Source organism: Eriocheir sinensis, chromosome 10 (genome assembly GCF_024679095.1).
Source record: "Eriocheir sinensis breed Jianghai 21 chromosome 10, ASM2467909v1, whole genome shotgun sequence".
Classification (NCBI taxonomy): Eukaryota; Metazoa; Arthropoda; class Malacostraca; order Decapoda; family Varunidae; genus Eriocheir; species Eriocheir sinensis.
The window spans coordinates 3,012,039-3,036,455 of NC_066518.1; the positions used below are offsets into that span (position 1 = coordinate 3,012,039).

Consider the following 24,417-nt stretch of genomic DNA (forward strand, 5'->3'; position numbering starts at 1 on the left):
AGAGAGAGAGGGATGAAAGAGGAGGTGAAGGAAAAGTAGAATAAAAAGTAAAGGGGTTGATACTATTATGAACCGAGGATACTATAGAGACATAAGAAGCAATGAAAAAGACAACAGGCAGAGGATAAGCTAGGGAACAAGGCGGAGAGGGGAGATGGCAGAGGAGAGGGACAATTAAACAACAAGAGTCAGGGAAGCTGGGGGAACAAGGGGAAGGGAGGGAGATGAGAGGAGAGGAGACAGAGAAGGAGAAGGGGAGGAGTGAGGGAGGAGCCAATTCCTATAGATGCCAATAGAGTGACGTGTCCTTGGCCGAGATGTTTACTGTGGCGTGCCTGCATTGCTATCTGGTGATGGGTCTGTCTCGCTTAAGTGGCTTGCGTAAGTGGTGGTGGAGCGGGGAGTAACCTGGTGGTGGTGGTGGTGTAGGAAGGTGAGGGGAGGGAGAGCAAGAGTAAAGGGAAAGTGCTGTTGGGTAGGAACAATGAAATGCGCAGGTGATTTCTATGAGGAGTCCCGTACACAAGTTATAGTTATCGTACCTGCGTGAAGTGTGATGGCGACTGTCCCCACGACGCCACCACACTTGCTAATCCCCCCCCCCCCCGCTGCCTGGATTGAGTAATAACATGTAACCAGAACCAGGAAAGAAGGAAAATATAAGGTAATACAAGTAAGATAGACACAGTGCAAAAATAACTGCTGTCCTCCGTCGGATGATCACAAACACACACATCTCGGTCGGCAAACACCAAGTCATCCCATGCATCGATCCATCCACCGGTCCATATCTATCCTATCCACCCATCTATTTTGTCCATTCATCCACTCATCCACCTAACCTATCACTCATCCTAATACTCGCCCGGAACGAAAAGTAAATGTATGAAGTATGTGATATGAAGTGTGTATAAGAGGTAGAGGAAGTCAATTTAGGACTCTAGGTAATGATGAGGGGGAGAGAGCTACGACTTTATGGGAGAAAAATAACCCTGAAAATAAAGCACCGATGAAAAATACGGGAGAGGGGAAGGAGGGAAGGAGGGAGGGAGGCAAAAAGGGAGAAGGGGAGGAAAGGAAAAGAAGAGAGAGAGAGAGAGAGAGAGAGAGAGAGAGAGAGAGAGAGAGAGAGAGAGAGAGAGAGAGAGAGAGCACACCACGCAGAAGCATTGGGAAGGATAGAGAGGCGAAATAAAATGAAAACTGAAGAAAGAGAAATAATCGTCAAGAAAAATAATCAGAGCAGGAAAGGAGAATGTAGAAAAAGAATGATAAAGTATTGCATTGTTTACGAAAGGAAGCGAGGAGTGCATGGATGGAACTGGAAGCGGAAAACGGCGATAATTTGAGGTATTGTGATAGATATAAGTGGAACAGAAGAGAAAGTATAAACAATTGAAGAGTTTGGAGCAGGACCGAAACGAAGCAAAAGTCTGTGTTGCCGAAAGAAAAATTTGGTGAATCGGAAAGGAGGAAAATATAATTGACAATTTTTTTTTTACAGCTAAGGAAACAGCTCAAGGGCAACAACAACAACAACAAAAAAGGTGTAAAAAAAGCCCGCTAATCGCTGTTCCTCATCCCCCCCCCAAAAAAATAGGAAAGTAAGGAAAGAAAGGCGAAAGAAGAAACCAAAGTGCAAAAATAAATAGCGGAACAGTTGCAAAGGAAAATCATATTGGTTTAAGATGAAAAGACAAGGAAGCGGAAAGCGAAGGGAAGATTATACTGTTTTACATTTCGCCTGCGGGCTCGTTTTGTTTCCTCTTTTATTTTTTCTTCTGTCCCAAACTTCCTCCTTTCCCGTAAAAAAAAAAGGAGATCTAGGTAATCCTGCACTCCGCTTCACTCCTTTGATCGCTGTGATGGCAAACGTTAAGTAAGACAATGCAGCTGGCTCTAGTTAACGTTGCTGTGCTGACGCCGGTGTTGACCTTTCCCGCCTTGCCTGAAGTCTGTGACCCTGTACAGAGGTGACTCGTGATGTAACAGACAGCCCGCCAGCGCCTGTGCTCTTGAGTGATAAAAGTGCAAAATAAAATGGTTTGACCTCTACTGTTTTGTCACTAAGTTAATGGTGATTGGTTCTGGATATACAATGTAGATTTAGATACTGTGAGGAATCAGGAAAGTGTGATAAATATGGTTTGAATATATATAAATGTACAGTCTCTCTACCTTAAAATCCTGTTGCCGTGAGCGAGTTCAGACATAAAGCAAACACCAAGTCATATTCATCAGTAAAAAAAGGGAATATGAAAAGGATATAGAGAAACTGGAAAACTCGAGAAATATATTAACGTCGACTAAAATAAACAAAATATTTTCCACGTCCAGAGAAAGTTTCCACAATTTTCAAGATATCAGACACACACACACACACACACACACACACACACACACACACACACACACACACACACACACACACACACACACACACACCTGCCCATTCTTCATTTTAACGGCAACAGGTAATCGATACATGAGTTGATAGAAAAATAAAAAAAGCGAAGGGAGAACGAAGGTACGAGAGGGTGTAGGAAGGAGGAAGAGGAAGAATGGAAGAACAAGAGAAAGAGGAAGGAGAGAAAGGAAGGGGAGGAGCAAGAAGAGGAAGTGTGAACAGGGTTGGAGGAAGGGCGGATGGAAATTGAGAAGCGGTTGATGAGTATAAGAAAAGTGGAGAAAAGAAAGGAAGAACAAGGACAAGGATAACGAAGGGAAGGAAAGGGTATTCTGATGAGGGAAGATAGGGGAGTAGAATGGTTTAGAGGAGGAAGGAAGGAAGGGAGGATGGAAATTGAGAAGCGGTTGATGAGTATAAGAAAAAAAAAAGATGGAGAAAAGAAAGGATGAGGAAGGACAAGGATAATGAAGGGAAGGAAAGGGTATTCTGATGAGGGAAGATAGGGAAGTAGAATGGTTTAGAGGAGAAGAGGGGAAGGGCCGAAGGGGCGTTGTTGTGTAGGGTGAGTAGGGAAGAAAGATTTTGAGGAAGGTTGAGAGATAGGAATTTTTTGATGATGAAAAAAAAAAAAAACAGGAGAAGAAAGGGAAAGGAGGATGGATTGAGAGGGATGATGAGGAAGGGGTGTGATGAATAAAATCGGTTGAATGATGAAAATAGAAGAATAGAGGGAGAGGAGGAGGGGTTGAGAGAGGGATGATGATGGAAAAGGTTTGAAGAAGGGGGAAAGTCACTGATCCTACCTGATGGGATGGGGATGGCAGGTAGACGGACAGGCCACGTGTTCGAATCTTTGCACACCTGTAATTGCAACTATCAATCAAGTGTGTGTGTGTGTGTGTGTGTGTGTGTGTGTGTGTGTGTGTGTGTGTGTGTGTGTGTGTGTGTGTGTGTGTCACGTGTTGGGTTGTATTGTTTTTTTTACTTTTCCTCTCTTTCCTTGTTTTTTTCAGTTATTAAATTTTTCTTTCACCGCCACGAGAAAGTTGTTTTGTTTTTATGTTTTGTTTATTTGTTGAGATTGTTGTTGTTGTTGTTCATATTGTTTTCTCGTCTTCTTTGATTTCCTCCGTAAAGAAAATGAAAGCTGAGAAATAGAGAAAAAAACACACATTGACGTAAATCAGTAATTAGATGAATACAGAGAGAGAGAAAGAAAAATTTTGTCTACATCATTGTTTGTCGTCATTGTTTGTCGATCGCAAAGTGTCAATGTCTGTCAATACGTTGTCGTGAAACCATTAAGTTATTTAAAACATTCGATCAGTTTCAAAGGAGGCGACGTGACATTCTAAGAGAGAACTAAGGGTTAGATTTTCTTTCTTTGTTAAGGAAAGCAAGGAATCAGGAGGATTTTGCTGCTGAACACCTTCTAATTTAGCAATATCCTTCCTTCTGGTACGGTGGGCAGACCGCATACTGTACCGACCAATTGGGGTCTGACTAAACTGTTGTAAGAGTAGGAGCGGAGTATCTTGATCTTATTATTCTTTTTATTTCTTCTATGAAAGCCATTCTTCTGTTTCGCTTTATTTTGCTTTGCATGCATTGCTGTTGAGGTTTGACGCGATTGCGATTTTGACCCCCGATTTTGACCCCGCTTTGAGTTTAACGCCGCGCATTTCGCATTTTTATTCGGAACTTCTTTCGTTCCGTTCCAACTTGAAGGACCTTGGGCACGTACTAGCGCATCTTCCCATCTATCCGACTGCTGAAATTTTGAAATTTTCCTCTTGGAGGCTTTGCCTGTCTTCGTCAGTGTGAACCGAGTTACCAATCTTTGTGTCGTCTGCAAATTTACTAATGCGATTATTGAGTCAGAGAGAGAGAGAGAGAGAGAGAGAGAGAGAGAGAGAGAGAGAGAGAGAGAGAGAGATGTTATTCATTCACTCTCCCCCCCTCCCCCTCCCCCCCCACACACACACCCGACCTCCTCCTCAGACATGCAGGATGCAGTGATTCTTGATATGAGTTTCCTGACATTGTGACCTTGACTTTTCAGGATGGCATTAAGCACGTGCGTCTCTCTCTCTCTCTCCCTCTCTCTCTCTCTCTCTCTCTCTCTCTCTCTCTGTGTGTGTGTGTGTGTGTGTGTGTGTGTGTGTGTGTGTGTGTGTGCGCTAACGATGTGTCCATTAACGAAGCAAGATTGATTATTTCATTAATGTGTGTGTGTGTGTGTGTGTGTGTGTGTGTGTGTGTGTGTGTGTGTGTGTGTGTGTGTGTGTGCGCCCAAGCAGCAATGTTATATTTTCCCCGGCCGTATTGTTTCCTAATTAACGCTTTGTACATTATATCACAGTGAACAACAACAATTTTATGGAGTCACAGTTTTACTTTAAGCTTCTACATAAACCTTTCCAGACACGAACAAAAATATTACATCAGCAAATGAAAGAATGGCAGCAGTCCATGTTTCGTTTTGTTTTGTTTCAGCTTTTTACTTTTCAGGGGTGGGGTTCCAGGGAGGGGGGCTGAGAGTTAAAGGGTGAGCCAGGTGAAGAGCGGGAGGGAGGGAGGGATGGGGCAGGGGAGGTGGGAGAATAATCAGGCGGCCGGAACACGTGACCCATCTCTCCCATATGCCTTCCCCTCTGCTTTAGATCTCCCTCTCTCTCTCCCCCTTGTCCCTCTCCTCCTATGCTCCCTCACCCCCCCTCCTGTGCCGCCTCAGTCCCCATCGCCTGCATGCGCCTAACCGTTGTTTACTGACCGCAACGCCTCCTGCCACTCTACTGCGCTGTTGTTGTTGCTGCTGTTGTTGTTGTTGTTGTTGTTGTTGTTGATGATGATGTTTTTCTATCATCACTATCAACATCACATCCCATTTCACTGTTCATCACTTGCTCAAGTATGCTAGTCGTTTCTACCTTGTTATTATTGCTTTTGTTGTTGTTGTTGTTTTGTTATTATTATTATCATTATTATTATTATTATTATTATTATTATTATTATTATTATTATTATTATTATTATTATTATTATTATCATTATTATTGTTGTTGTTATCTCTGTTATCATTATTTTCGTTCAATGTTTATCATCTGCTCCTGTCAGCAACTCACATTTGCATTGTTGTTGTTGTTGTTATTGTTGTTGTCATCTTTATCAACACAACATCCCCGTTAACTTCCAATTACTTGTTCATTTATAAACACTCCGTGGTGCACAGCCTTGTAACTTTGGCTTTGGTGGCTCAGTTGCAGGAAAACTCAGCACTTTTAAGAAACTAAAATTTAACCCTCAAGAAGCAAGCAAGAGTTGGTGAGTGTTATATTGTTTCTTCCGCGGTGGTCGTAAGTTTTGACTCACTTTGCTTTCATTTAGTGTAAACAACCGAATGAAAGCAGACAGAAAGCAATTTTGTCCAGTGCCTCCTTTGAGATATATATACCTCTGCCTGGAGAACATGGGGGCCGTGGCGCAGGGTACCGTACGTCACTGTTTACCTTCGGCAGGTTTTCGCTGTCACCACCCACCATATACATTGACTAAGCCTCACGAAGGATAAGGCTGGGTGGCCTGCGTGTCGTCTGTCACGTCCCGGAGACCTCATGTCCGTGAGAGCGGTGGTAAAGGTGCCAAACAGTCCAACCTTGTGCCGGGGATCGATTTGCCCGACCTTGTGTGTGTCTGACGCAATCACACGGCAGTAGCCTACTTAGAATTGCGTCCACCTTACTCAGGAAAGGTCATCATTAACACAGGGAAACTATTGAGGCGCCTTTAAATAAATCTAGAACTGCTTCCAAGCATTTGCAAAGCGAAGCTATTGACTCAAACGATAGAAATCGCGTGGAAACTTGTACTCGCTTTTATGATTCGTTTAATATCTTTCCCGGTCTCCAATATCCAATATTCTTAGAAACGATGGAAGGACTTGTTTCTGTATATGATAAAGCTTTCCAAAGTCAAAATCCTAAATAGCTTTTTATCGACAGCTTGCGAGGAGGGGTGGCAGGCGCCGCTGCGGCAGGGCGTGATGGCTGAACCCCGCCGAGCCTTGAACATGGCCCTCCCGCCGGCGCCTCCAGCACGCCTACGCCGGCACCAACACCGCTTCTAGGATAGGTATGCAAATGACAACTTGTTTTTATTTCCCTCTAACAGCTTAATTGCATCCTGTCGAAGCTAATTCAGCGGAGACCTTCAAAGATACATTCGGAGATCCATAACCCTTGGTTATTGTTGTTGTTTTGCTCGTTGCTGTTGTGCGTGGGTTTCCATTTTGATTCACCGTGCCACCCACGGCACTGCACGTAAAGGAATCGTGTCAGAAACCCATCTCAAAGGCGGCGGTGTGAGGGGCAATTAGCAGGTGAGTGGCCGCGCAGGTGCCATGACACGCCGCCGGTGTACGTGACAGGTGTAGTGGCGCATCCCACCTGCCAGTGGCGGGTCCTTGACTCCGAACTCCACAGTACGCGGCTCAGCGGCGGCTGTCGTTGATCTCGGCACACGTGGCCTGTCACTTGGTCCGTCACCTCCTGGCCTGCAGAATTATATTGATCAAAAGGTCATGGAAAAAAAAGAACAGTTTCAGTTAATAAGCGAAAACCATTGCATAATGGCATCAAATGTCAAAGTGAAACAAAAGGCTGTACAGTAGATTATAATAATGAAAAGTATGTGATGAAAGAAAAAGCTGACTACGCTGCATAAAAAGTATGCAATTCAACAGCTTTGATGTGTATGACAGCACAGAGGAAGAGATGGCGTCATGGCAAGTTGCATATGGAAAAAGGATATCACCCTCACCCTCACCCACCCACCCACCCACCCACCCACAATCACCTCCCCCCACCACACACACACACACACACACACACACACACACACACACACGCTGGCTGGCTGCTGTGGGGTCGTTGCCCTCGCCTGTCGCGCCGCTTACCTGCCACTATTTTACACTCACTCAAGGGGAAGAAAGTGAAAGAGGAGAAGGATACTGAAGATACGGAGAAGGAGGAAGAGGAGCAGGAGGAGGAGGAAGACGAGAGGAGGAGGAGGAAGAGGAGGAGGGAGGAAGGAAGACACCGGAAACTTCAGCATAAACGATGAAGAGGAAAGTCACATTATAGGAAAGAAATTCAGGTGTGAGAAAATGCAAATAAAGAGAAAGGAAGGGAGAGGAAAACTGGAGAACAAGAGGAGACGGAGGAAGGAGAGAGGGATAAAGAGGAGGAGGAGGAGGAGGAGGAGGAGGTTCACAGAATAAGAAAAAAAACATCATAGGATTAAGAAAAAAAAAAGGCCGTGGAGAGTGGCCGTGAAGCACATAACGAGAAGATAAGCCTAGGAAGAGGAAGAGGAAGATACGAAATGGAGAAAGAGGAGGAGGAGGAATGAGGAGAAAAAAAAGAAAATGATGAGAGAAGAGGTTGAATAGGAGGAGGAAGAAGAGGAGGAGGAGGAGGAGGAGGAAGCGGAAAAGGAGGAGGAGGAGAAATAGGAAAAAAAAAAAATGATGAGAGAAGAGGTTTAATAGGAGGAGGAGGAGGAGGAGCTGATAAACGGCATCAAGTGTAGCGGAAAATAAAGCAGCAAACGAGATAATGGCGGACTTGAAAGGGAGGGAGGCACGTGTGTAGGCCGAACCGGTAGTGGTAGCAGAAGCAGCGGTAGTTGTGGCGGCGGCAGCGGCACTCGTAGGCCTACCACTAATAGCACGACACGTCAGCCGGGACAAACAAGCCGGAATCCCTCTCCAAACAATCACCAACGACCGAGGAAACGTTTAGTCGACACGTAGTTAACACACGCGCAAGGCTATTTCTGATGTTATTTTTTATAGTTTTATTTTTTTACTCTAAAGGAAACAGTTCAAGAGCAAAAAAAAGGAAACATTAATGAAAAGAAGGTAAAAATGAGGGCTTACGCTATAGGTGCGCGTGGCTTCAGTGCTCTTCTCCGTCATGTTTGCCCTTTGATCCCGTGGTGGTGGATGACCCGGCCTTAACCAACGCTGCCAGATTGTCGTACTCAGCCTCTTATATTTACCGACTTCCGACCCCAAGTCTGTCTCCTGGTCCCCAATAACGAGATTCATTTATATCTAGCGTTAAAATAGTTAATTCCTGATGTGTCTTGGCAATAGTTAGGCGTCAGAAACGGGTAAATACTATGTCCTGGGTACGACAATTTGGCAACGGTGCCCTAACCCGACACAGGACCAGTGTAACATTCCAGTTTTTATACCTTTCCCAAGTTTCCTCAGGTACCTATTTATCGACCATCATAAAGGCCTGCAAATTCGTGGTTAGGAATGCCAACCAGTGTACCGCGGAGGGGTAAAAAATCTTCCCATGCCGGGAATCGAACCCGGGCCTCCTGGGTGAAAGCCAGGTATCCTAGCCACTAGACCACATGGGATCTTAGAAGGCCTGTCAGAATTCCGGCACCGAATTTACTCATGATTTTTTTCTCTTCTCCCAAACACCTGAGAGTATCCAGTGTTTCGTTTCATATTTTCCCTTCACTTGTGTTTGTTTCCTTTGATGTAGAAAATATTGAAAAATGAAGGTCACAAAGAAAATGCTTATAAGGATTGTTTTAAGGGAGAGATGGAAGGTGGTGTGTATGTGTGTGTGTGTGTGTGTGTGTGTGTGTGTGTGTGTGTGTGTGTGTGCGCGCCGGTTGGGGGGGGGTGGGGGTGTGGGTGTGGGTGTGATTGGAGGTCACATCCTTATTTTTTTTTTTTTTCTGTTGCCTGCTCCGTGCCGCCATTCAGAAGAGATGAAAGTCGATGGTGAATCAACAAACTGCGGCCGTGTGCACTTGGGTGAGATAAGCCTTGTGTGTGTGCGTGTGTGTGTGTGTGTGTGTGTGTGTGTGTGTGTGTGTGTGTGTGGGTGGTTGGGTGAAGGTGTTCGATTTGTGAAGTTGAAATATTTGAAGGACTTTGGGTGCAGTGACCTGGGAAACCTCTTCCTACTCCTCCTCCTCCTCCTCCTCCTCCGCCGCCGCTTCCTCCTCCTCCTCCTCCTCCTCCTCCTCCTCCATCTCCTCCTCCTCCTAATATATATATATCAGTGACTTTGAAACTGGATTCCAAACCGCCATTTCAAAGTTAGCGGACGACACATTAAGATTGGCTTCACCACGAATGATTGCGGAACTTAACTGCGAGAGCCGGCTCAGACTCCTCGGTGGTCAAGCAAGTGGCTGATATAATTGCCCTTCGACCGTGACACTTGTAAGTTATGCGTTACTGGAGTACTGCTTAGCTGGGTCTTTTGCCGTTGTTACATTTTTTTTTTTACAGAAACGGAGACAGTTCAAGGGCGTGAAAAAAAAGAAAACAATAATGAAAAAAGAGAGTCCGCTACTTACTGCTCCCGAATAGAGTACGTAGGAGTGACCAAAAAGAGAGGTCATTTTCGGGAGGAGAGGTGTCCTGATAATTAATTGCCAGATGTATTATTACGTATCAAGAGACAGATATAATTGTCCTTTGACCGTGACACGTAAAGTTACGCGCTTCTGGAGTAGTGGGTAGCCGACTTTTTGTTATCATTTTTCTTTTTGCCCTTGAACTTCCTCCGTTGCTGTAGAGAAAAATAATCTTCCGAACGTAACATATTTGGTAATTAATGACTTCCATGGTGAAATGTCAAGCTATCTGATGTGTTCGAGTGTTTCCAGTGATGCATAAATGTAATAATGTGATGCGGAAAGAGCTTTTGATACAATGCCCCAGGAATGATTATATCACCTCATGAATTGTTTGCATGTTCGTGGTCATTATTTCATCCCTTCCTTCTTCCCCTATTTCTTCTTTTTTTGCCCTCTTATTCTTTTCATTTTCCCCTCATTTCTTCTCTTTCCTCCACTCCCTTCCTCGTTTTCCTAGCCTCTTCTTCCTGGCTATTATCCTATCCCTTCCTTTCTCCTCTTTTCCTTCATATTTCTCCGCTTCCTCCTTCCTTATCCTTCCCTCTCGTTATCAGGTGTTCATGATTCTCTTCCATTGCTCTTTGTTTTGCATCTTTCTTTCTCATGTATTATTCTTTCTGTTTAGCATTCATCTTTTACTCCCTCTTCCCTGATATCAGCTATGTATTATATCCCTTAACTCCGCTACCCTTTGTTTTTATTTTCTCTATCCATATTATCAAACCTTCGTGTTCTCCCTCTTCGTCTCAGTCAACTCCACTTCTGTCTCTTTTTCCTTCTTTCTCTCCTTCCTCGGTGTCAGATATCAACGTAATTCTTCTTCTACTCTTAATTCCTCATCTTTCACTCGTTTAGTCTCTTCTGTCTTCTCATTTCCCTCCTCCTCACTTCGTAGGTATCACCCTTTTCGTATACCTAATCTGCACCCTTTTTCCCTCTTTCTTGGTGTCGGATAATGATGTGCTCCCTCTGTAACCCACACCCTCATTTTTCTGATTTTTTCACCCTTATTTTTCCCTCATTTCCCTGGTTATTTTTCAGCTATCACCCCCTCTCCCCTTTCCCCTCTTCCCCCCTTTATTTGGTGTGAGTTGGGGATGTTTAATTTATTCCTCTTCCCATTGTTTGTTTTCCTCTTTGTATTCAGTCCTTTCGTCTTGTTTTCCTTCCTCTCCTTTTCAACTATCACCTTTTGCCTTCCATCCCCTTTTCTCGGTATCAGGTCTGCATGTGTATCCCTTTGAAGCTCTGCCCGCTGTTTTGTATCGTTCCTTATAGCTTCTCTTTTTTTCGTCTATACTGTTTTCCCCTTTCCCATTCTCTGTTTCCGGTTGGCATGTGTCTCCTCCGCTTCTTGCTGGTTCTTATCTTAACCCGGTAGCAGCGATGGGCCAAATTTGTGGCTTTACCGTGAACCAGCGACGGGCCAAATTTTTTGCCACGATATAAACCCCCCAAAATAGATGATGCATAAACTGTTCACAAATGCGTTGATATATATTATGAAATGGTTTGTGTGAGTGATGATTTTTTCTCATTTTTCTCGCTAAGAGGGGCCGTTAAGAAACATGATCCCTGCAGCTACCAGGTTAAATCACTGCATCGCTCTCTTCTTTCTCTCCCTTTCCTCCCTCTTCTTCGCAGTCACCACTCTTTCCCAACCTAATCTCCTCGTTCCCCCGTGGTTGGGTGTCAGGTGAAGAGCAGGGACAGGTGGAGCAAACCGGTTAGAGCAACGCCTAACAGGTTGGACAGGTAGAGGTTGGGAGGGGGTGGGCGCCTTCAGGTGTCTATTAACGTCTAATAAGGTCTATTACCACAAGAGCTGCTCATTAAATTTGCGTTTGGCGGCAGCGGTATTGTTGGTGCGACTTATGGATAGCATGGTTATATATGATGAAAGTAATAATAATAATAATAATATTAATAATAATAATAATAATAATAATAATAATAATAATAATATAGAAATGATAACAATAAAAATAAATAATAATGTCTAATAATAATGAGTCATAAAAATTACGTGAAGCTAAATTAATTAGGGTATCAACAAATTATAAATATCATCATCACCATCATCATCATCATTGCTGTCGTCGTTGGTGCTGATTTGTTTTGCTCTTCCTCGTTGTTGAAGTGCGTGGGAATTGCTGCTGCTGTTTTTGATTTTTGTTGTGGTTGTTCCATCGTGTTAACCTACCACGCGCAGTCTGTCAGCAGCAGCAGCAGCAGTCCAACAGAGCGGTGGTTCTTAGGTTGGTATTCTTAGACGACCCTGCCCTCACATCAACAATTCCCAAAGGCCAAAACGGAGATCAGTCGGGTTCTAATGAGTGTTTTTGTAGGTTCATGGTACAGAAGAAGGGTCAGACTACCACCAGGATCATAAAACTACTCCTGGAAAGGCCCACAACTCCTTTGAAAGCCTTGTCAAATATGTGTGCTTGGGCGAGGAAGTGTTTAACAATCCCGACGTTAACCTTTTCACTACCACACTCCCTCTAGGAGTGGGTCCTTCCCACCACGCCCCCGGTGCGTCTATAGAAGCTATTTGCAGAGCAAAAAATCAAACGTGTCCAATACGAAAGAAAAGGATCAGAGAACGGGCTCGCCAACGGGTCAACACCCCTTCCCCTCCCCCCCTGGGTCTAGGAGGATAGGTTGGGGGTCGACAAGTACAGAATATGTCAAGCTTAAGAAGACTATGGCCTCAGAAAACTGAAAACGGCACTTTTGCATTTGTAAAATTTTCCCCCAGAGCTCCCCCCCCCCCTGGAAATTACTAATGCCCCCCCTATAGTCGGTCCAAATTAGCTTGGCCAATTTGCACCGAGAAGCCCCTCCCCCATTCTGGCTAAGCTCCGCCCCCCTTTTACCTGAATATATAAGATTGAGATAATCTAGCTTCTTTCATGATTAAAAAATATTCGAAACTTAATTGAATAACGACACTCTACTTAATCGAATCATGATAAAACCAAACAAACATCATACATAAATATTATTTCAAAAGAGGCAGGCCTGCAACGAGAGCACTGAAGGCGATGAGATATGGCTATCTATATAGTAAAGTAATGCACACTTTCCGTCATTATTTCCTACATAGCTCATTCACATAGGCATACCAAATATAATCACATAAAAAAATATACTCTATTATAAGTGAATACAGGTAGGAATCATTGCATTGAGGAATAAGATATGTATCTGTGGCTTGGAGCGACGGGTAGGCTACGTGTGTACGCTCAGCGCAACAGCCACAGATACGAAACTTATTCCTCAATACAATGATTCCTACTTGTATGAAACTACTGTAGAATATATATTTTTTATGTGATTATATTTGGTATGGCTATGTGAATGAGCTATGTAGGAAATAATGAAGTGTGCATTACTTTATAGATAGCCTACTATCATCGCCTTCAGTGCTCGTTTTGCAGGGTCCGTTCTCCCTTGAAAACTTGTAGTATTATGATTGTACTTTGTTTCTTAGGTGATGTCATTCTTAACATGTATATCATTTAGTTATTATTGTATTCGTTGCAATGCCTAATTTTTCCTTCCCTCTTCCTCCTCCTCCTCCCCTCCCTCTCCCCCTCTTCCTCGTTATCAGAACTCGCCCACCAAAACAACCTCATCTACCTACTACCACCTTCACTACCACTTTCCTTCACTCCACCACCACCACCACCATGACTCACTTGACTGGGGTTAGTGGACCTTTAATCACCGGCCTTGAGAGAAAAAAAGAAAGAGCGAGAGAGAGAGAGAGAGAGAGAGAGAGAGAGAGAGAGAGAGAGAGAGAGAGAGAGAGTCTGATAAATTATTATAATGATGCAAAGACGTGTTATATTACCTGTCGTTGAGGCTAATGAAAGGAATGGGGACACGCTTTAATTGGGGCATTAGGGTAAAGGATTCCGCGCTGGACGAGTGGCCGCCGAAGAATACCTGTGATCGATGCTGCCGATGATTGCTTACTTCCCGTCCGCCAGCCGTCGCGGGCGTCCACTGCCGCCCAGCAACACTCCCGGACCTTGGCAAGTTAACCTTTCTGTTCCGACTATACTTATTTTTTTTCCGAGATGAAAATGCATCGCCCTCAAAGATGTCCTTTTTCCGCTGAAAGTTTCCTACTAGCCGACTGGTTGATTATAGACATCGAATACGTAATTTTATTTGAAAGAATTGCCAGGTAATGTGAATATACACTTATCTACGAACTCAAGACTCCCTTCGATGTATGTTATGTCAATTACAATGATGACGAGTAAAGAGATTATAAAGTAATAATGTGCTGGTCAGCGGAATCTCAATTTGTTGACATCAGTCGCAAAATAAGCATGTGTTCGGATGCACGCTTGTTCACATGTATTTTTTCACATGACCATCGTTCTTCTCATTAGTTTCATATTTACAGTTGGGGAAAAAACTGTTAATGTATAGTTTTATCTGCTGTTTAGTGATCCACAGAATAGGTTTACTGAACAGGCTACTGCTACAACGCATACTCGCATGCTCTCGTCTGAGTCATTTGGGTATTCTTATGGACTTAAAGAAGAGTTGATAATTACATATTTCCTTGTTTTTTATTGGAACTTGTCTCAAACTGTGTAAAAATGTGTGATTATATACATATGACTGATGTCAACAAATCGAGACTTTTCACTTACCAGCACATTACTTCATAATTTCTTTACTCGTTATCACTATTGATTGATATAACATATTAGAGGGAGAGACGGGTTAGTAAATAAGCATTGGTTCACATTACCTGGTAATTATTTAAAAGAAAAAGAAAAAAAATGACGCTTTCGGACATGACATATTCAACCGATCTGCTAGCAGGAACTTTCCGTCGATAAGGGCATCTCTTTGGGCTGGTGCATTTTCGCCTCGATAAAATAATGCACTATGGAATGTAGTGAAACTTTCTCAGTGTATGTACACATACACTCAAACATATGCATATATTTATTTCATGTTTTTTTTCTATATGTTCGTTACTTTTCCCTTTGTTTATCTATTAAAATATCAAAGTTAAAACAGTATTAGCTTTTGAATGAAGCTGAAGGGTTAATCATCTGATACTCTCTACATGAAAATAACACTGGCAGTTTTGTGGAAAGGATTCGCTTACTGATACATTTCACCTGGTCCAGAGTTACCTGGTTTGGCGGCATTGACGCGGCACAAGGAAGCGAACCAGTTTTGTCCGGCGGGCCTGGGTTCGGCACACCTGTGTTGAAGTTTTCTAAGAAGATTGAGGGTAATTAAGGTGTCCTTTGCCACGGTGAGACGGAGCTCCAAGAAAGGGAGACTCAGAAGGAAAAAGTTTATGATCTTTGGCAGACGAATAATTGAACATGAAGAGTTTTAAATTAAACCTGAGTTACTTGGATGCATAATATTCCATCTCACAGAGACATAATTAAATGTGTGTGTGGAAGTCTAGAAACTCTATTATTAATTAATTTACTTGATAATTTGATTATTTTTTGTTCATCAGTTAGCTGTTTGTTAGATTGTGAAAGACACTTTGTGTATATTTTGATTTTGTTCTAAAATCTTTTATGCGTTGTAAGTGCAAAACTGCCTTTTTCCAGTATCGCTGACTATCCCTCTCTGTGGCAGTGTGTTAGAGCGAGAATATACAAGCATATCCTCAAATACTGTAACAGTTATTGTGTGTAAACGAAATTTTTGAGCGTAGATAAAAAAAATCCTGCAATTGCTGGCTTATTCGTCGCAATTTGAGATCACTTCTTCATCGAAAAAGTCACTGCAGAAAATTATCTCATAGTTCACCGGATATAAAAATGGCAATCGTTGTGTAAATAATTTTCTTCTGACGATTACTGAATTAAACATAATATCTGCTCTACCGTACAGCTTATTTGATGACCGGTTGCATACTGGAACTATTCATCCATTCCCTTTACACTGGGGAGACGGTGACCTAGTGGGCGGCGTGCGGAAGACTACACATGCTGTCCTGATGAGAACTTGTCAACGGACGCAGCGAAACTCTCTAAACAGGGTCGAGTGGAGCTTCAAGAGGCAGCATGAACCGAGCAAGAAGGGCGTCACTATAAAACACTTGCTTGTTCCCGTAATGGGCTGGGGTCGACCAACAGGCCTCATTATGAAAGCCTACCTGCGCTATAGGGCAAACTTAAAAAAAAGAATTCTTAAAAACTAAATATAAATTCACGTAAAGTATAGAAGTATGCTAACGACATTGGTGGGGACTTCCCTTCCCACGCTACCTATACAAACCCATGTTTTATCACAGTTTAAATTATAGTGCATTTGAAATTTATTATAATACTTTGCACAAGTGTAAAGTGAATAGCGGAGTCTTCCCAGCATCGTTGCCTATCCCTCCTTTACCGTATGCAGGCATCAGGCATCAGCGAGAGCTTCTTCTTATGATTATCACATTTATTATTATTTTGTTTACCTCACCAGAAATAAAATGTCTCGGCCCCGTGACCTAAAAGCGTCTCCTCCCCACCTCATCAATTTCTTCGCCTCTTTCCCTGCCTCGTCTCCCTCCTCGCTGCCTCCCCCAAACCTGTCGCCGCGACCCAAAAATGTCAATTATTCCGTCAAACAACGTAGGTGACCCTTCCCTCAAGGTCTGATAACCCTCCTCCTCCTTCTCCTCGACCTCCTCTTCCTTTTCCACCCCCTCCTTGATGCAACCTCGATTTCTCTTCTTACAACTTAAGGAGGTAAAACGCCCTCAAGACCGCCGCTGAGGAAGGGAAGGGGAAGGAAATCAAGGAAGACTGGGAAGGGAGAGGAACTGAAAATGAGGAAAAAACGTAGGAGAGGAGGGAATCAACATGCAGAAAACCAATGTGGGTAAGGAAGATTGGGGATGGATCAATGAAGGAAAGGGGAGAGGAACTGAAAGGGAGGAGGAAGGTGAGAGGGGGTCATCGGCAATGTAGGGAAGGGAAGGATTCGGAAGGGAGGAGGAAAATAGAAGAGGGAATAACAAAAAGGGGTCAGGAAACCAAATATGCGTGGTGAAGGATCAGCGAAAGTTTCTTAGGGGGATGAAAGAATTGAGGCTAGGAAGAGAAAAGGAGGGCAGAGTGGAATGGGAGAAGGTATGATGTGGCTGTTTCCTTAAAGCATCATGATCAGCAAAATGTTTATGTCACGCAAGTTTGTTAGAGAGGAGAAGGGGGATTGAGGTTGTTCGGACTCGCTTCTTCACCCTTAAGAATCAGTATCAACAGTGAACTCTTTGGCTGGCGGTGGGTGGTGGGCGGCACGTGGGAGATCTGTCCGAAGCAAGTTATTGGACGGAGGTGACGGACAGGTAAACTTTGGGAGTGACGTTGTTTACTGAGGCTCGTACTGAAGTTTATTTTACCTGTGGATCTGTGTTCCTTTCCTGTTTCCTGTCCTGTTTCCGTCAATGTCTTTTATCATGTGTGTGTGTGTGTGTGTGTGTGTGTGTGTGTGTGTGTGTGTGTGTGTGTGTTCACCGTCAAGATCTTTGTGTGAGAGGTATCTTCTTTTCATTACAATTTTCTCATAATCCGAGAGGTCACGGTCACGCTCGTTAGTGGTACAGGTAAAGGTGTGTTGTTTTGTGTCTCGCTTGAGGAAACTGTCGACGTCTGCCTCTTATTCTTTCATTCCCTTCTTTGGCCGACGATCAGGCAGGCGCTTCAACTCCACCTGTCTTTCCACTCCTTTCCCTGACTCCACAACTACATCAGGTATCTAACTCTTCCATCACAAGCCTACCCCATCCTACCACTTTTCCCGTTTTCTTTCTTTTATTTCCCATGGAGTTTGCCTCTTATTCTTTCCTTCCCTTCTTTGTCGATGTAGCTTTCAAGTCCACCCGTCTCTCCTTTTCTCCTCTCTCCCTGACTCCACTCCACAACCACATCACGTGTTTAATTCCTCCACAACAAGCCTACCTACATCCTACCTCTATTCAGTCCACCCCGTCTCTCCTCACTTCTCTCCCTGACTCCACTCCGCAACCACATCACGTGCCTAATTCCTCCACTACAAGCTTACCTACATCCTACCTCTCTTCCCTTTCTTTCCCCCATTTCCCACGCAATTAGTGACTGTCAAAGCACAAAATTAAATGCCTCCTCAGGGATTGCCACAAACCTGCCAGTCACGGGTTTTGCAGCCTCCGAATCACGTGTTTGGCCTGGTTCGTTTAGCTTATTTCACCTCCCGTTCCTTACCTTCCACTGGGCAACAGCTATATTTGGCCAGCGGCTGAAAAAATGAAGCCAGTGAGAGAGAGAGTGAGTGAGATAAAAGGCGCATCTACGTGCTTTACCCCGGTCAACAAAAGCTGTGGTCACGTGATGTTCTGTGCATGTGCGAGAGAGAGAGAGAGAGAGAGAGAGAGAGAGAGAGAGAGAGAGAGAGAGAGAGAGAGAGAGAGAGAGAGAGAGAGAGAGAGAGAGAGAGAGAGAGACTGACTGACTGACACAGATAGATGAACAGACAGATTGGCAGACAGGCAGGGCCAGTCAAATGGACAGACATTCAAACATACAGGAAACAGATATCTGTGAAATATGAAAGATAACAGAACAATTGATGCCGTAAAAATCCTAAAATAGAAACAAATTCAGGTTGCACCAAAATTTTATTCACCAAAGTAAATGTGCGAAAATACAATAAAGGTCCTTCCTTCAGCAGCTTTTCGCAACACGACTGTAAAATTAAAACAAACAAACAAACAAGCAAGCAAACAAACTCGACCGCCGTCTCCTCCACATTATAACATTCGCTAAGGAAGAGATGCTGCGTCTTGATGACCGTTTGATATCCTTTTACACTCTCTCTCTCTCTCTCTCTCTCTCTCTCTCTCTCACACATGGACTGCTTCGAAAAACAAAATCATTTCTCCATTACATGATCCTTCAATAAGAGAGAGAGAGAGAGAGAGAGAGAGAGAGAGAGAGAGAGAGAGAGAGAGAGAGAGAGAAATTCAAGGTCCCATGTGTCCAAGGCCTCACGTGACGAGTGGGCAGGACGTGGCCAGGAGTTGTTTTTCTCCCGGCCAGTCCATCAGTCAGTGTTCGGAGCCTGTCGCTGGTCTTCTACACGTTTGTTTTCTACGGGTTTCTTTGGGGAGTCGTTACGCTGGTTTCACACTCCCGGTTACCAATTGAGATTCTCCACTGACCTTGTTCTCTGTGGCTCCAAACTTTATTATTCATGTTTTGACTTGTTTTCTCGGGTACCAGACTCGAATTGTGTTTTTGAGCACGAGATACAAGCACAGTGGAAGGTTTCTGGCCAGATGGAAGTAATGAAGTTAGGGAATTCAACTGTATGCTTTTTGAGAGTCCGTGATAAAAAGTTCCTTAATATTTAATATTTATTTAATTTACCCCCCCCCCCCCCCCACACACACACACGCACACGAACCCCCCCCCCCCCCACACCCACACGCACACCCACACACTCACATACACACCGTTACGTCATTTCGATAGCTCAGTGGATTAAGGCTCTCCCCTGTCAGGCCCCGGCCTGGGGGCTTAGGTTCGAGCCCCACTCAGTCGAGATTTTTCGCTGACAAAGGGCGGTTACTGTCCCCCTTGAGTAATGGGGGACGGGGATGGTGTGTGAAGGTTTTGGCAGTACCCAGAGATCGACCATAATGAGTTTGCTCTAATCGGGAGGGTACTTGGTGGCGGTGACGAGTCCAGCTAATGATCAGGCCATGATGAATTACACACACACACACACACACACACACACACACACACACAGAAAAAGGTTCATAATGAATGTCCCCGTATGAATGTCGCCGTATTATCAAAGGCAACGTACATACTTTTATTTATTATGAAATGCAGCTTACTGTTTCAAAGCTTATCAGTTTGTATTAGATTGTTATCTCGGATGTTTTCAGCGCGTGATATTTCATGTGTGTGGGAGAGGTCATGTGAAGATAATAATGATTTGTATTTGTCCTTGTAATTCGTTTGAATGGCCCCAGCACTTAATGAAAACTGCGTAGCCCTTGCGGTATCTACTGATTATATGAAAATTTAGTTGAATAAATAACATAATACGTATTTTTGAGGCTATATACCCACTCTGTCTGTCTCTGTCTCTGTCTCAGTCTCTCTATCTGTCTGTCTGTCTCTGTCTGTCTGTATGTCTGTCTCTGTCTGTCTGTATTTCTGTCTCTGTTTTTCTGTCTTTTACTGTTTGTCTGTCTGTCTGTCTGTCTGTTCTCTCTCTCTCTCTCTCTCTCTCTCTCTCTCTCTCTCTCTCTCTCTCTCTCACACACACACACAGGTATCTTATCTCTATATTTTATCTGTGTTTCATATCTATTATGTCCTAATTAATATATTAAAATAAAGCGTCCAGCCAATTACGTCACGGGGTCGCTGGGTCTGGCGCTGTATATTGTAGGGCAGGGAGAGAGAGAGAGAGAGAGAGAGAGAGAGAGAGAGAGAGAGAGAGAGAGAGAGAGAGAGAGAGAGAGAGAGAGAGAGAGAGAGAGAGAGAGAGAGAGAGAGAGAGAGAGGGGGGGGGGAAGGGCTGGGCAAGAGAAATGAGTCTTGCACCTGTTTATTAATCAGTGTGTGTGTGTGTGTGTGTGTGTGTGTGTGTGTGTGTGTGTGTGTGGGCGCTTGCGTGCGTGCGTGTGCGTGCGTGCGACCGTGAAAATAAGAATGATAACGAATCCAGCGAAAAAAATGTAAAAAAGAAAGATTCGAAAAATCCTTCAGTTTAAAAAAAAGTATCGTTGAAATAGTAAAAAAAACAAAACAACCTCGCACGATAAAACTAATAAAAAAAAAATCAAAACATTCCCCGTTTTCAATCTCTCTCTCTCTCTCTCTCTCTCATGTTTTTTCATAATAAAGCGTCCAGCCAATTACGTCACGGGGTCGCTGGGTCTGGCGCTGTATATTGAAGGGCAGAGAGAGAGAGAGAGAGAGAGAGAGAGAGAGAGAGAGAGAGAGAGAGAGAGAGAGAGAGAGAGAGAGAGAGAGAGAGAGAGAGGAGGGGGGGAAGGGCTGGGCAAGAGAAATGAGTCTTGCACCTGTTTATTAATCAGTGTGTGTGTGTGTGTGTGTGTGTGTGTGGGTGTGTTGTGGGTGCGTGCGTGTGCGTGCGTGCGACCGTGAAAATAAGAACGATAACGAATCCAGCGAACAAACTGTAAAAAAGAAAAAATCGAAAAATCCTTCAGTTTAAAAAAAAGTATCGTTGAAATAGTGGAAAAAAAAAAACTCGCACGATAAAACTAATAAAAAAAATATCAAAACATTCCCCTTTTTCAATCTCTCTCTCTCTCTCTCTTTTCATTATATAGCCGTCTATTTTTTCCCTCTCCCTCCTGGTCCCCCTTTTTTTACCCTTTTTTTCCCCTATTTTACCCTATTTTACTCTATTTTACCCTATTTTACCCTATTTTAACCTATTTTACCCTATTTTACTCTATTTTACCCTATTTTACCCCATTTTACCCTATTTTCGTTGTCTCTCCTCCCGCCTTTCTCCACATCAATTTCCCTACATATCCCCTCGCAGGGTCGGGCGCCTTCCTGATCCCAATTTGATCCTGTCCTCTTCCTCCTCGTCCCCCGTCGTATTTTATGATTTTGAAATATGAAGGATATTTCCATTTTCAGGGTCACGTGTTCGTTTTGCTACTCACGTGCCCACCGTAATATGAAAGGTTATGACTTTAATCTCTCTCTCTCTCTCTCTCTCTCTCTCTCTCTCTCTCTCTCTCTCTCTCCTTTCCATTTTTTGACTTTAATCTTTCTTTGCGCTTCTTCCCTCGCATCATCGTCTGCCTTGATGCCCTCGATAGAATTTCCCTTAATATTCCGGTTCATTGTTAGTTCCAGGTTAATTAATGTCCATAGAATAAAGTGAAACTGTCCCTCATTTGTTGATATATTTTTCTTTCTGGCCATTTTTCCTCCCATGTGTCCTTCGCGACCTCCGTACCCAAACATCCTGACCTTTCGTTAGCAGAGCAAACCCTGTAAAACAATGCTTCTTAAACTGCGGGTAACCTATCTTTCGGCCACCTCTTTGGATTCTTTTTAGGAGCAGTGAGTAGCGGGCTTTTTTTTTTTTTATTAATGTTTGCTTTTTGTGTGCCCTTGAACTGTCTCCTTTGCTGTAAAAAAAAAAAAAAAAAAAAAAAAAAACGTTCCCTAGGGTTTTTTAGTAATTTCCAGAGTGGGCGCGAGCCTTGGGGTAAAAGTTGGAACTCCTCGTAATGTCAGTACAGAGTTTCTCATCTCCCTTGTGCCATGTTTCAAGGAATTATACTGCTGGGATATGCTGACGTACCTTCCTCAATACTTCAGCCTCTGCGTGTCTTCCCTTCCGTCCTCCACGCCTCTCCGTGCTCCTCCTGGATCCGGTCGTCGTCCTGTTGAGCCACGTGACGACTCGCACACCTGCCCAGGGACGACACGTATATAGACGCACAAAAAATCTAATATTATACGTAAAACTCTAATGAATTCCAGAGATAGTGTGTGTGTGTGTGTGTGTGTGTGTGTGTGAGGGAGAGATTTTTTTGACAAGTTATATACATAATGTTCAGCTCAAATGCACATATAGGCTATTTACCCCTTTCTCTCTCATACAAACACACACGCACGCACTCATTTTAAAAATATCCATATTTTTTCTCTTGCCATGGATCGAATTTGTTGTTATATTATGCAATGGGTTCAATGTCTCTCTCTCTCTCTCTCTCTCTCTCTCTCTCTCTCTCTCTCTCTCTCTCTCTCTCTCTCTCTCTCTCTCTCTCACACACACACACACACACACACACACACAGATATCTTATCTCTATATTTTATCTATGTTTCATATCTATTATGTCCTAATTAATATTTTTCCACTATATGAATATTTTTGTATAAAACTCTCAACTAGGCCAACTCGTGAGTCTCTGCCAGACACATCCAGTTGGGCAGTGAGAGCCAACTATGTTTACTAACTGCTAACGTCTTATATTTGTGCTTTATTTTTAGCATTACTGAATCTCTAACTCAGTTTATTGGTTTTCCTTTCATGTTGCTTGGTTTTCCATCACCATGAAAATGTTTGTCTAGTGAGTATAATGATAATTTTGTCTGAAACGCTTTTTTCAAGAGGATGTATTTATAATTAGTTGTTAATTTCTGAGGGAATACATTATTTCCGTCGAGCCCTAATGCTCTCGGTTTCTCAGTAGCGTCAGTTTTGGCTTACATCGCTATCAAACTGTTATCTTTCTCTCTTTCTCGACTTTCATTTTCTTTTCTTTTTTTCCACCTCAGTATAGCGTCCCAGTACAAACTTAATATAGATGTGTGTGTGTGTGTGTGTGTGTGTGTGTGTGTGTGTGTGTGTGAGAGAGAGAGAGAGAGAGAGAGAGAGAGAGAGAGAGAGAGAGAGAGAGAGAGAGAGAGAGAGAGAGAGAGAGAGAGAGAGAGAGAGAGAGAGAGAGAGAGAGAGAGAGAGAGAGAGAGAGAGAGAGAGAGATACACACACACACACAAAAACAACAGTCGTAAAAGAACCAGTAGCGGCCAATAGCGACAGCCTTTCCGCATCTTCCATTATTCATTCGTATAAGTAAGGACAGGAAACTTGTCTTCAATGTGTGTGTTAATGAGGTGTGGACGTGCCGACCCGCGTGTCACCCTCCAGACGGACTTTCTTCTGTTTTTGTATTCATCGGCGGCTCGTGGTCTTGATCTGTACATGTTGGTCGGGATCCGTATCTGTCGCGGCCCCTCTTCGTCCGATTTCGTTGATGTTTTATTCATTGTTATTAGGCCGATAAGGAGCGCCCGAACATCACACCATAAGCTTGTGAGGGGTTTGGGAGCTGTCTCGTGTTTACTAAAGTCGTGGGTGTGGTTTGGTTATCGCGGCTTATCGCAAAGACAACATTATCTCTCTCTCTCTCTCTCTCTCTCTCTCTCTCTCTCTCTCACACCCCCCCCCCCCCGTCAGACATACACTCTATTCACCATCATGCCCATCCATTTCCTACCCTTGCCCATATAAATTATACATCCCGTCGCACCACCATCACCACCTCCACCTCCACCATCACCACCACCACTTCCTTGTTCGCCGGGCTACCAAGGGCGAGACGCAACGCCCTAGCCTGTTCCCTTGTATATTATTCTTCCGTAAATCGCCTGATAACACCGTGAATGGCGCTTTGAGAGGCCTGGGAGAGAAGGAAGAGTATGGGTGAGAGGATTGAGAGGGGAGGGTGTGTGGATGTGTGTGTGTGTGTGAGAGAGAGAGAGAGAGAGAGAGAGAGAGAGAGAGAGAGAGAGAGAGAGAGAGAGAGAGAGAGAGAGAGAGAGAGAGAGAGAGAGAGAGAGAGAGAGAGAGAGAGAGAGAGAGAGAGCAACACGTGCCCTTCATATTTGAATTCCAAGTAACATTTGCACCTCATCATCCGTGGTTGGTAATTAAAGAGAAGGTAAAGGGAGAAGGAGAAAATAGATATTGTTTAGAAGCTACAAAAACGAGAGAGAGAGAGA

The 24,417-nt window shown here is 43.6% G+C and overlaps 1 non-coding gene across 1 annotated transcript; it reads right to left on the reverse strand.

Moving 5' to 3' along the window:
- Positions 1 to 8,770: 8,770 nt before the first annotated feature.
- Trnae-uuc (transfer RNA glutamic acid (anticodon UUC)) lies at positions 8,771 to 8,842 on the reverse strand. Its single transcript has one exon. It is a non-coding gene; the product is annotated as a tRNA-Glu (tRNA).
- Between the last annotated feature and the right edge of the window lie 15,575 nt (positions 8,843 to 24,417).